The sequence below is a fragment of the Heterodontus francisci genome, chromosome 4, assembly GCF_036365525.1.
Source record: "Heterodontus francisci isolate sHetFra1 chromosome 4, sHetFra1.hap1, whole genome shotgun sequence".
NCBI classification, from domain to species: Eukaryota; Metazoa; Chordata; class Chondrichthyes; order Heterodontiformes; family Heterodontidae; genus Heterodontus; species Heterodontus francisci.
Genome location: NC_090374.1, coordinates 30651619 through 30666045, shown reverse-complemented (window position 1 = coordinate 30666045; position 14427 = coordinate 30651619). Strand labels below are relative to the sequence as shown.

General features: G+C 45.2%; 1 protein-coding gene across 1 annotated transcript in view; it reads left to right on the top strand.

Moving 5' to 3' along the window:
- Positions 1–14427, top strand: part of vegfc (vascular endothelial growth factor c) — a 221487-nt gene that overhangs the window by 152133 nt on the left and 54927 nt on the right. The gene's annotated exons all lie outside the window — the stretch shown is intronic.

Below are 14427 nucleotides of genomic sequence, written 5' to 3'. Positions count from 1 at the left end.
CCATTCCACATGAAGACAGAAAAAAGATTTGCATTTATATCACTCCTTTCATGACCCCAGGATATTCCAAAGTGCTTTACATCCAATTAAGTACTTTGGTGTAATGTATGAAACACAGCAACCAATTTGAATACAGCAAGTTCTCACAAACAACATGGAGATCAATGGCCAGATAATGTGTTTTAGTGATGTTGATTGAGGGTAAAGTACTGGCCGAGAACACCTGGGAAAACTCCCTTGTCCTTCTTAGGATCCTTTCCATCCACCTGAGAGGGCAGAGAGGGCCTCAGTTTTAACATTTCATCCAAAAGACAGCACATCCCACAGTGTCGCATCCCCTAAGTACAGCACCAGAGTGTCAGCCATGATTTAGTGTTCAAGTCTCTGGAGTGGGACTCGAACCCTTTCTGAATTAGAGGTAAAAGTGCAGCCACGAAGCCAAGCTGACATTGCCAATAAGATTATTGTACCTTCCTATACTCACACACTATAAGTAGCAAAACGAAGGTAATAATCCCCCACCCCTACCTCAGGCCATTAACTTCAATAGAATCAGGTCAGTAAAGTATCTGTATGAGAACCCTCAGGATAAAAAAAAGTAACACACCACTAGTACTTTCCAGTACTTGCTGGCTGCATGAGTTGAGGCCTTGGTTGCCTTAGTAATATAATTAACAAAGAATTTAGGAGGTGTTGAAATCTGTAACTCGCCATTGGGGAATTGTGGAAGTGAAGCTCTGGCCTACTGCTGCATAATTCAACAAGACTGAATAAATATTTTGCTTGTTACTATTTTTTTTGGATGTGTGAATGGCTCTTTGTCCAGGCTAGAATCAATGACTGAAAGTCTACAGTAATACTAATTAAATAATCTTGGTGCTACCTTTGGCCTACCCCACAACCCCTTACCTGTAACCCTTAGAAAACTTGGGCCTAGATGTTGGATCGCGCCTAAATCCAGGAGTGATCCGAATGCAGATGTTGCTGCTCACCCCCAAGGAGTCCCACAGAATGACCGCAGGAAATTGGTCCTCTGACTTTATTTGTATATTACCAGTGACTGCTGGTGCCAGTCGCAACCCAGAGATAGTTCACTGGTCCGGGGTGGGCGTGCGGGCACAGAATGACGCGATTAAGCAGCTAGGACACCCATCGGGAGCAGCAGCTAAGTCTGGGAGAGGCAATTGGAGGAGGATGGAGGTGTGGCAGGGGTTGGCACAGGCCAGCAGCAACCCATAGTTTAAATACTGAAAGCATGCATGACAGAATGAACCCTTCAGTGTCCATTTCTTGCCTGAAAGATGCATAATTGTTCGAAGGCCTGGTTCCTCGTTTTCCCGCATGCCTCCCTTCATACTTGCCAGCACTGAGGTAAATAGCTAAACCAAAAACACAGATACCCCCAGGAAAAAGTAACTGAAAGTCCATTTTCTATGAGGTTGGTGTTTATGTACTATTTAAAATGTACACATTTAAAAAAAAATCTTTTTCATTTTTTTCCTTCTTCTGCTTTTATCTTATAACATATATGTTGTATTAGTATAATATGTTTTGCCTTACATAGCAGATTATTATAGCAGATGCATTTTATAAAGTGGTTGTGTAGGCTATGTGCGGTGGGACTTCGTAAAAAGTAGCAGAATCCTCTGGCTTTTAAAGAAGGGTTTTTGCAAGGTCACCGTTTCACAATAGAAAGAAGAAAACTGTTAGAGGCCTGGTGCCTTAGCTAATTACAGTTAGATTCAAACCAACCTAAGCTCATCAAACTCAAAGCTGCAGCGATATGTGGAAAGTTCCAATTTACAAGCTCCTACCTATATCCTTGCAAACTTCAAGCCCCTGCGATTAATTTCAGTGCTACAAATCAAGGCCCTTTGCCTAGACTTCAGGCCTAAACATTTGCCTTCCAAGAGAAACTTACAGTACTGCCACTCTCTATTTAGGACTGAAATGAGAAGAAATGTCTTCATTCCTAGAGTTTTGAACCTTCGGAATTCTCTATCACAGAGGGCTGTGGATGCTCAGTCACTGAGTATACTCACAACTGAGATCGATAGATTTTTGGACACTATGGGAATCAAGGGTTACAGACATAGGGCAGGAAGCTGTTGAGGTAGAGGGACATCCATAATCTCCAGTAGGAGGCAGTGGTCAGAGAAGAACACTTGGTTGACATTGGTGGATCTGACCATGAATGCACTAGACACAAACAGCAAGTCAATCCTGGAATGGACAAACCTGTCTGGCCTTGACCAGGTGTATCTACGCTGCGCTCCGTCTGCAGGGTTGCTGAAGATATCGTGCAGCTTGGCATCTTTTACTGTTTCCATCAGGAGTCTGGACATGGCATCCAGTTTGCTGACATCACTGCCGGATCATCCAGCTGCATCAATGATGCAGCTGAAGTCACCGCCTAAAATGACCGGCCTGGATGTCACCAGCAGCAGTGGGAGCTGCTGGAGGACGGTCAGCCATTCACTGCATTGAACCGAGGCATACACGCTGATTAAACGGAGCGGAGCATTTTGTACATTACGTCTGCTACAAGGAGGCAACCGCCCACCACCTCCTTAACTTTGGAGATGGTGAAGTTGCCTCCACGCAGCAGAATACCCAGGCCAGAGGAACAGGAATCATTTCCCCCTGACCAGAGCAATGGCCTGTGGGACCACCATTGCGACCATTGCCTTCGGTGCTGAGGTGCGGAATTCAACACTCCTGCAGAAACAGCGGGTTGGCTTTGACCTTGCCAAGGTACCCCAAGGTCAAAACACATCATGTAGTAGATTTAACACTGTGCACGTTAATGGAAGCAACTTTAAACCCATTAAAATTGTATGCTGCTTACCACACCAAGTGTCATTACTAGTCCCAGTCCTTGGGTATGTTCCTACATACCCATAGCTTTCCCAAACAGTTGCACAGTTGTTGGGCTCAGAAAACTGTCCTGGTCACTCACAGGGGGTTTGTTCCACTGGGGTGACATTGTTGGGGGTCTTGTAGGCTACAAGGTTTGGACTGTCCTCTGCTCATGGTCTCTTTCCCCTTAGTTCCTCCTCGAGGATATTGCTTCCCAGAGCTGGGGTGCACCGGGCACTTCACTGCTCCCGGTCTCCCAGAGCTGGGGTGCACTGGGCACTTCACTGCTCCCGGTCTCCCAGAGCTGGGGTGCACTGGGCGTCTAGCTGCATTCGGTGTTTTGGGGTTGGGGTGCACTGGGCCCTTTGCTACATCCAGTGTTTTGGAGCTGCAGGGTCTTCTCTTCCAGCTCCTTTGCGTTCTGCTGCTTCTTTCGCTGGTGTCGTCTTTCCTGCCCTTCCTAATCCGATGAGGAGCAGCCACTGTCGTCTGTCTCAGACATTAGCCTCCTCTTGCCACTGGTTTGGGTGATGGCCTATTGCCTTTTTTGGGCCGCCTTCTTTGTGGTTTTCCTCTTGACCACTTTCCACTCACCCAGTTATCCCTCTGCTGGCTCCTCTTCTATTGATTCTGTCTGCTGAGGAGGAGGCTCAAGGCACAGGCTTGGTGTTTGGCAGCTTGCTGCAGCTTCTTCTCCTTTCCTCTCCTTGTCTTTCTTAGACAGATTTTCCTTGCTGGGGGTCTTGGTGGGGGTGTGGTTGCTCCTTTGCAACACTAGCCATGTTCACCGTCCCTTCCTCCTGCCTCTCCTTGATTCTCGCTACCTGTGCGTAACTGAGGCAGCGTTTCGGGCAGGCCTTGTAGTGGTGACCTGCCCCATCACACATGTTGCAGCACTTACTCTGCTTGCAGTCCTTTGTCTGATGGCCTTCCTGCTTGCAGTTCCTGCAGACGACTGTGCTGCAGTTGGCCGTCACATCACCAGATTTGCCACAGGTACGACAAACCCTGGGTTTCCCCGTGTCGACCAAGAAGCCTCGACTTCCCCGATAGTGAAGCTGGAGGGAGGGTGGAGGATGGCTCCATTGGCGTCCACCTTCAAGGTCACCTTGACCTGCCACTTGCTGGTCCAAATCCCAAACGGGACCTTGACCTCGGTGCTGCTCCCGGCCACCTCGACGTACCTGGTGAGGAAAGTGAGCACATTCAGGGCAGGAATATGGGGGTTGTGGAGTGGATGTTCACCACTCAATTCCATTGTGACGGCAGCGTAAAGAGCAGCTCCGCCGTGAGGATCAACAGCGGCACGTGATTTCTTCTCTCCTTGAACACCTTCAGGAACTTCATGCATCCCGCCACATTCTTGAACGTCAGTCACATCAAAGTAGCCACTGCTGGGGAAGTCCTGCAGGCAGAAATCTCAGCAGTTTCAAATCCATAGCATTCAAAAAGGACTTAATGAAGAAGGTGAAGGCTGAGAGGAACCCCTAGACACCTTTCTCACTGGGTCATAACAGGAAATAGAAAGGTACGTCAGGTTTGTGAATTATTTAAACAGGAGATGGAGAGAGTACAAATTAAATACATTGCAGTGAAAAAATTAGGGAATTTACTGAAGGCTGAGGGTCTCTGGAGAAATAAGGAGATTTGTTCAAATCTGAAATTAAAGGAAAGCATTTACTGCCTATGGGGTGGGGGGTAAAAATGACAAATATAAAGTTGATATTTGATAAAGTACCACGTAACAGGTTTATTCAGAAAATAGAAGTACGTGGTATTAAAGGAATAGTGATAACTTGGGTATGCAACTGGCTAAGGGTTAAGGAGGCACAGAATAGTGAAGAACAGATGTTTTTTTCTACTGGAGAGAAGTATGCAGCAGGGTCTCCCAGTGGTCGGTATCAGGACCATTGCTTTTCTTGTTTTATGTACATGACCTGTACTTGCGTAGAGAGAGTACAATTTCAAACCTTGCAGATGGTACAGCAACTGGTATCATAGCAAATAGTGAAGGTATAGTAACAGACTTCAGGAGGACATAGACATACTTGTGAAATGAGCAGACAAATGGTAGGTGCAATTTAATATGGATAAATGATACACTTTGAGAGAAAGAACATTGAGAGGCAATATAATCTAAATGATACTATTTTGAGGGGAGTGGAAGAGTCAGGGGACCCGGGGTGCATATTCACAAATTTGTGAAGGTGGCAGGCAAGTTGATAAAGCAATTAAGAAAGCATATGGGATTGGCTTTGTAAATAGGAGCATTGAATACAATAACAAGGACGTTATGCTAAACCTTTAAAATCACTGGTTAGGCCTCAGCTGGAGTATTGTGTACAATTCTGGGTACCATATTTTAGGATGGAGAGAGCAAGAAGAGGTTAACCAGGATGACACCAGGGTTGAGGAACCTCAATTATGTGGAGAGATTGGAGAAGCTGGGAATGTACTCCTTAGAGCAGAGAAGGTGAAAGAGAGATTTAATAGAGGCATTCACAATTAAAAGAGGTTTTGATGGAGCAAGTAGGGAGAAGTTCTTTACTCTGACAAGTGGGTCAATAACCAGAGGTCACAGATCTAAAATAATTGGCATAAGAACGAGAGGAGAAATGAGAAATTATTTCACACAGAGTTGTTATGATCTGGAACACACTGGGGTGAATTTTTCAGACCCTCCCCCGACGTCGGAGTCATGGCGTTGAGGCCAGAAAATGCCTCCGGCAGAGGCCCTTCAAAGGTCTCGATGGCAGGAAGGCCCGGCCCCATATTGCCAGCGGCAGCGAGGCTTTGTGCCGGCCCCCCTGCTGCTTGGCGATGGGAGTCAAAATTAAATATGTAAAATAATATGTAAATAAATGAATTAATTACCGTCATGCCCCTGCTGTCCGACCTGGAGCGATATTGGTGCCAGTGGCTGGTACTTCCGCGCCTTTGGATCCCCATCTGGTGATCCAAGGTGGACCACTGGTGGGGAGAGGGGAGCAGGTAAGTTTTTCAGTGGTGGGGTGGGGAGAGCAGGGTCAAACTCATCACATTGGTATGGGGGATGGTGGGAAGGGTTACAGTGCACAGGTTATGAACTTTGGAAGGGAAGGTCAGGTGCACAAGGTAAGCATTTTTTGTGGGGGAGAGGGCAAGGAATTAATTCTATGGTTATTGTGGGGTTGGGAGAGGGATAAGATCAAATTATTTAACCTTTTAAAATCAATCCAGCTTTAAATATTAAAATTGAAATGTAAGGTTTGAAGCCCTTTAAAAATGGCATCAGCACCTGCACAAAGGCAGCTGACATCATTGCCGGGGACGGACTGCCCACCCCCTCCATGTTATTAGGGTGGGCGGATCGCCCCAGTTATTTAAATGAGCTGCTGCATTTAATATCACGGCGGCTCCGCGACGTGCGGCCTGCGCAGGCGGACCGCCATTGTTTGCGTCTGCCACCAATTGCAAATTTCAGCCCACTATCTAAAAGGGTGGTGGAATTTGATTCCACAGGAACTTTCAAAAGGCAATTGGATATGTACTTGAAGAGGACTAATTTGCAGGGTTACGGGGAGTAAGATGGGGTGTGGGACTTGTCACGCTCACAAGAGGAACGGTTATGAACTGAAGTGAACTGGAGTAATTATGAAATGTAAAAATGAACTGATCAATTAAAGTAAAAAAAATGGGCACAATTTTGCTGCAGACAAGATGAAGTAAGAGATCAGGTGACCCCTCCTCTGCTGCAAATATGCATCGTGACTGTTGGAGACCAAACCCAGCATCATGTCTGGACTCGTTCTGGGGAATGCACATTAAAATGCTAAACAGGCCATTCAATGATAAATGGCTCCTATCTTCAAGAATTGGGTTGATAAAGGCCTTCACAGACAGAGAGACTCTGTATTCAAAGCCAAGATGAGGTGAGAAATCATACCGCTCTATCAAGATATGCCACATTCAAACCCCACCGTGTAACAATGACCACATGTTCAAAGACATTGTATGAATGCACCAGGGGAGACCATCCATGGTCACCTGACCTAAACTAAGCCTGCTAAGGATTTTTTCTTAAAAAAAAGAACTCTCTGCTAGACAGTGAGAGAGAGAAAGCCAGCAACTGAGAGATCCATTCCAGCCAAGAATAAGACCCTGCCTGTAATATTTTAAACCACTGAAGCAGGGATTCCAAAGGTGATATTGAAATCTCCCCATCTGATAAATTTTAACAAGATTGTCCACCAGCTTTGACTGAGTTTTAAACAAATAATCTGCAATATGTCATTGAACCAAGAAAAGGAACATCAGGCCTGTTAAATATTCCTCCCAGAAAACCAAGGAGGTTTCGCAGTGAACTCTTTTTATAAGCATCGGACTTAAATGCATGCGATCCTCTAATCTCTATCTCTTGTGTGTGTGCATGTGTGTGCCTGTGTGAGTGGATGAGGTTGCCAACATTTTCAGGTGTTGTTTAATAAATAGTTATCTTTCTTTTTAAACTTACAAAAAAACCTGTCCTTTGTCTGTTTATTTGACCTTTAAAACACTCAGGGACTAAAACACTATTTTTAATTTAAAAAGCTATCTGCGGTCATTTGAGCTGAGAAAAATGAAAGTCACCCACACTATCTCCCACCTGTCTAAATTGGGCAGCTCTTTCAAATAGCTGGCATTGGCATGATGGGTTGAATGGTCCCCTCCTGTGCTGTAAGATTCTATGGTTCTAATCCATGACAGACGATGTAGGAAAACAAAAAGAAAATGGGAATTAAGAGAAAATTAATAAAAAGCATGAAGGGATCAAATGGCTTTCTACGAGCATCTTAGCAATAAAAGGAAATTATGATAAGAGTAGGCCGTTTCCACATTTCAGGATGTTTGATCTGTTCTTCATGCCCAGGATTTGGGATTGAGTTGTGCTGAGTTTTTGGTGAGCTCAAGTTTATGAAGGGTGGAAAATCAGAGTTTGGCCAGGAGACCATTGGAATAGTCAAGTACAGAGGTAACAAAAGCATGGGCGAGGGTTTCAACAGCAGTTGAGCTGAGGCAGGGCAAAGATGGATGATGAAGGAAGCAATGTAATGGAGAGTGACAGAATGTCAGAGATAAAAAGTGAAGTACTTTGGAGATGAGTTTCCATGTAAAGTAAATGGGGAGAGGGATGGAAGACAGACCCTGCATATACACTTGATTAAGCAAGTAATGGTGTGTGTGACACAGCCAAGACCTGTGTGACCTAACTGAATAGAAAAAGAAGATTGACATGGATGGGCCACTGTCTCCAAACAGCAACACAGAATTACGTACTGTGAGAACTCAGCAAATTAAAATTGTCAAAAGATCTTCCTTTTTTGCTGCAACGCAAGATTCTGTGCAAAAATAAATCAAAATCATTACTCCGCTACAGAAACCGATCCTGTCAGGAACAGGAAACTCTCTGTTGAGGCAGCGAAACCCTGAAAGTTAAAAGCAAACAATGATTTTGAGAAATCCAATCGTATGTAGATGCTTGAAAATTGCGGTTAGTTCTCTTAATCGCACAGTTTTGGTTTCAAAAGAACAAACTGGTGAGATTTATTCATTATTAACTGATTGGAGTGAAACAGAATGAAACATGAACCATTTCCTCTGCAATATAATTTTCCCACGTGAAAGTAGAATGAGGCAGTCAAATGTGTCCAGTGAAAGCTGTCAGTTCTCAAGACTTTCAAGCTTGTATACATTTAATCACTGTCTGGAAGGAAGCTTGTATCACACTTAAAATTACAATAGACTCTATTTATCAAAACCATCATATCCTGGATATTAAAATCGTCTGCGTGAAGCATAAAAGGCCAGCAGCAACAGCAGTGTGTTAGTTACGTAAGCACAGGTTGTACAATGGAATTCCAGACTTGTCAGCAGAACGTATTTTAGAGAACCCACTTCATATCTATAACCTATTTATGATACCTTCCCATTTCATTTTTGTGATGTATGTAATGATATTTTGTTGTGAAATTTTAAACTTGTGGGGGATTGTTCAAAATTATGGGTCATATATATGATATATATGACAGGGAGGTGGTGGCGTTATGGTATTGTCACTGGACTAGTAACCCAGATACCCAGGGTATTGCTCTGGGGACATTCGTTCAAATCCCACCAGAGCAGAAGGTGGAATTTGAATTTAATTAATAAATCTGGAATTTAAAAAAAAAGCTAGTCTAATGATGGCCATGAAACCATTGTCGATTGTTGTAAAAACCCATCTGGTTCACTAATGTCTTTAGAGAAGGAAATCTGTTGTCCTTACCTGGTCTGGCCTACACGTGACTCCAGACTCACAGCAATGTGGTTGACTCTTACATGCCCTCTGAAATGGCCGAGCAAGCCACTCAGAGGTATCTAACCGCTACAAAGTCAATAAAAAGGAATGAAACCAGACGGACCACCCGGCATCGACCTAGGCACCGGAAACGACCACTGCAAACCCAGCCCTGTCGACCCTGCAAAGTCCTCCTTACTAACATCTGGGGACTTGTGCCAAAGTTGGGAGAGCTGTCCCACAGACTAGTCAAGCAACAGCTTGACATAGTCATGCTCACGGAATCATACCAGACAGACAATGTCCCAGACAATGCCATCACTATCCCTGGGTATGTCCTGTCCCACTGGCAGGACAGACCCAGCAGAGGTACAAAGAACAAAGAACAAAGAAAATTACAGCACAGGAACAGGCCCTTCGGCCCTCCAAGCCTGCGCCGATCCAGATCCTCTATCTAAACATGTCGCCTATTTTCTAAGGGTCTATATCTCTTTGCTTCCTGCCCATTCATGTATCTGTCTAGATACATCTTAAAAGACACTATCGTGCCCGCGTCTACCACCTCCGCTGGCAACGCGTTCCAGGCAACCACCACCCTCTGTGTAAAGAACTTTCCACGCATATCCCCCCTAAACTTTTCCCCTCTCACTTTGAACTCGTGACCCCTAGTAATTGAATCCCCCACTCTTGGAAAAAGCTTCTTGCTATCCACCCTGTCTGTACCTCTCATGATTTTGTACACCTCAATCAGGTCCCCCCTCAACCTCTATCTTCTTAATGAAAATAATCCTAATCTACTCAACCTCTCTTCATAGCTAGCACCCTCCATACCAGGCAACATCCTGGTGAACCTCCTCTGCACCCTCTCCAAAGCATCTACATCCTTTTGGTAATGTGGCGACCAGAACTGCACGCAGTATTCCAAATGTGGCCGAACCAAAGTCTTATACAACTGTAACATGACCTGCCAACCCTTGTACTCAATACCCCGTCCGATGAAGGAAAGCATGCCGTATGCCTTCTTGACCACTCTATTGACCTGCGTTGCCACCTTCAGGGAACAATGGACCTGAACACCCAAATCTCTCTGTACATCAATTTTCCCCAGGACTTTTCCATTTACTGTATAGTTCACTCTTGAATTGGATCTTCCAAAATGCATCACCTCGCATTTGCCCTGATTGAACTCCATCTGCCATTTCTCTGCCCAACTCTCCAATCTATCTATATTCTGCTGTATTCTCTGACAGTCCCCTTCACTATCTGCTACTCCACCAATCTTAGTGTCGTCTGCAAACTTGCTAATCAGACCACCTATACTTTCCTCCAAATCATTTATGTATATCACAAACAACAGTGGTCCCAGCACGGATCCCTGTGGAACACCACTGGTCACACGTCTCCAATTTGAGAAACTCCCTTCCACTGCTACTCTCTGTCTCCTGTTGCCCAGCCAGTTCTTAATCCATCTAGCGGTAACAGCACAGTGATATACAGAAGGGAGGGAGTTTCCCTGGGAGTCCTCAGCATCGTCTCCGGACCCCATTAAGTCTCATAGCATCAGGCCAAACATGGACAAGGAAACCTCCTGCTGATTACCACCTACCACCCTCCCTCAGCTGATGACTCAGTACTCCTCCATGTTGAACAGTACTTAGAGGAAGCACTGAGAGTGGCAAGGGCACAGATTGTACTCTGGGTGTGAAACTTCAATGTCCATCACCAAGAGTGGCTCGGTAGCACCACTACTGACCGAGCTGGTCGAGTCCTAAAGAACATATCTGCTAGACTGGGTATGCGGCAGGTGGTGAGGGAACCAACAAGAGGGAAAAACATACTTGACCTCGTCCTCACCAATCTGCCTGCCGCAGGTGCATCCGTCCATGACAGTATTGGTAGGAGTGACCACCGCACAGTTATTGTGGAGACGAAGTCCCGCCTTCAAATTGAGGATGCCCTCCTTCATGTTGTGTGGCACTACCACCGTGCTAAATGGATAGATTTCGAACAGATCAAGCAATGCAAAAATATTCAACCACAATGTGTAACCTCATGGCCCAGCATATCCCCCACTCTACCATTACCATCAAGCCAGGAGACCAATCCTGGTTCAATGAAGAGTGCAGGAGGGCATGCCAGGAGCAGCACCAGGCATGCCTCAAAATGAGGTGTCAACCTGATGAAGCTACAACACAGGACTATCTGCGTGCCAAACTGCATAAGCAGCATGCGATAGACAGAGCTAAGCAATCCCATAACCAACGGATCAGATCTAAGCTCTGCAGTCCTGCCACATCCAGCCGTGAATGGTGGTGGACAATTAAACAACTAACTGGAGGAGGTGGTCCACAAATATTCCCATCCTCAATGATGGGGGAGCCCAGCACATCAGTGCGAAAGATAAGGCTGAAGCATTTGTAACAATCTTCAGCCAGAAGTGTCAAGTTGATGATCCATCACGGCCTCCTCCTGAAGTCCCCATCATCACAGATGCCAGGCTTCAGCCAATTCGATTCACTCCGTGTGATATCAAGAAACGACTGAAGGCACTGGATACTGCAAAAGCTATGGACCCTGACAATATTCCGGCAACAGTACTGAAGACCTGTGCTCCAGAACTTGCCGCGCCCCTAGCCAAGCTGTTCCAGTACAGCTACAACACTGGCATCTACCCTGCAACATGGAAAATCGCCCAGGTATGTACTGTACACAAAATGCAAGACAAATCCAACCTGGCCAATTACCGCCCCATCAGCCTACTCTCAATTATCAGTAAAGTGATGGAAGCTGTCTTCAACAGTGCCATCAAGCTGCACTTGCTTAGCAATAACCTGCTCAGTGATGTTCAGTTTGGGTTCCGCCAGGGCCACTCAGCTCCTGACCTCATTACAGCCTTGATTCAAACATGGACAGAAGAGCTGAACTCAAGAGGTGAGGTGAGAGTGACTGCCCTTGACATCAAGACAGCATTTGACCGAGTACGGCATCAAGGAGCCCTAGCAAAACTGAGGTCAATGGGAATCAGGGGGAAAACCCTCCGCTGGCTGGAGTCATACCTCGCACAAAGGAGGATGGTTGTGGTTGTTGGAGGTCAATCATCTGAGCTTCAGAACATCACTGCAGGAGTTCCTCAGGGTAGTGTCCTGGACCCAACCATCTTCAGCTGCTTCATCAATGACCTTCCTTCAATCATAAGGTCAGAAGTGAGGATGTTCGCTGATGATTGCACAATGTTCAGCACCATTCTTGACTCCTCAGATACTGAAGCAGTCCGTGTAGAAATGCATCAAGACTTGGACAATATCCAGGCTTGGGCTGATAAGTGGCAAGTAACATTCGCGCAACACAAGTGCCAGGCAATGACCATCTCCAACAAGAGAGAATCTAACCATCTCCTCTTGACATTCAATGGCATTACCATCGCTGAATCCCCCAATATCAACATCCTAGGGGCTGCCATTGACCAGAAACTGAACTGGAGTAGCCATATAAATACCGTGGCTACAAGAGCAGGTCAGAGGCTGGGAATCCTGTGGCAAGTAACTCACTTCCTGACTCCCCAAAACCTGTCCACCATCTACAAGGCACAAGTCACGAGTGTGATGGAATACTCTCCACTTGCCTGGATGGGTGCAGCTCCAACAACACTCAAGAAGCTCGACACCATCCAGGACAAAGCAGACCGCTTGATTGGCACCCCATCTACAAGCATTCAGTGCCTCCACCACTGATGCACAGTGGCAACAGTGTGTACCATCTACAAGATGCACTGCAGCAACGCACCAAGGCTCCTTAGACAGCACCTTCCAAACCCGTGACCTCTACCAACTAGAAGGACAAGGGCAGCAAATGCATGGGAACATCAGCATGTTCCCCTCCAAACCACACACCATCCTGACTTGGAACTATATCGCTGTTCCTTCACTGTCGCTGGGTCAAAATCCTGGAACTCCCTTCCTAACAGCACTGTGGGCATACCTACCCCACATGGACTGCAGTGGTTCAAGTAGGCAGCTCACCACCACCTTCTCAAGGGCAATTAGGGATGGGCAATAAATGCTGGCCTGGCCAGTGATGCCCACATCCCATGAATGAATAAAAAAAAATCAAAAAAGGAATTCAAGAATGTGGAACTCGCTACCACTTGGAGTGGTTGAGGTGACTAGCAAAGCTGTATTTAAGGGCAAGTTAGATAATCACATGACGAGGAAAGCAATGGAAGGTTACATTGATAGAATGGGATAAAGCAGTGTAGGAGGAGGCTCGTGTGTTACAAAAACACTCGTATCGTTGAGCCAAATGGCCAGTTTCTGTGCTGTAATTTCTATGTAATTATGTTCTTTGTAACTTAGGCTGAAAATATCTCTACAATATTGTACTTTTGGAAAACTGTGTTGTTGAAATTTATTACCTGTGAACAATTGGAAAGGAAATTAAAAGCAACAAAATTCGACTTCAGCCCTCAGATGTCCTCAAAATAAATTCCTTATGACATCCTCAGAAATGTAAACAGCAGATTAGTTGAGCACAAAAGAACTGTGGGCATTGCCTTCTACTGAGATGGTAGCAGGAAGACCCCACCCTCGACTTTTCAATGCAGGTCAAAGCATTGTGTGTCAAAATAAAATCAGGCATGCACAGGCTGCATCAAGAGGAATTTTCCAAAATCCAGTGCCCCGTTCTTGGATTAATGGATCTCTGGCACCTTGGCCGCCTTTCCTTTTGAAAGCGGTACTGAATTTTAAAACTGTGAGTGAAAGTATTATTCGTGCAATAAGGTGGTAGACTTTAAAAGCCAACTCTTTAATGATAACTGAGTCAGCATTAGCCAACAGTTGCAATATTGTTGATTGAGTTTCTAATTGTTTAGTGCACAAAACTAGCTAAGATGCAGGGAGAGAAAATGGTTTTCTCCTTCGAGCCCCATGAATCAGTCAATCATTAACAAAAGTGGTAAGGTAGCAACACAGATGAATGGAGCAATTACATTACAGTGCAAATACTGCCCCAGCACTCATATTTTTTCTTTAAAGCATCCCTCAGTGCTGCATGCATTGAATGTGCTGAAAATTAGAAGCTAAATAACGAATTATGTTACCAAAGATCATCTTAAGCAGTGAACTTGCCAAATCTATCACTTTATATTATTAAAAAAGGAGTATTCATCTGATTTTCTTCCTCTCTTTTCAGCCATCTGATTTGTCATTGGGGTCCTTGTGACTGTCAAATCCCATCATTAGTCCCATTAACTTCTTTTCATTGGTCACTGGTCT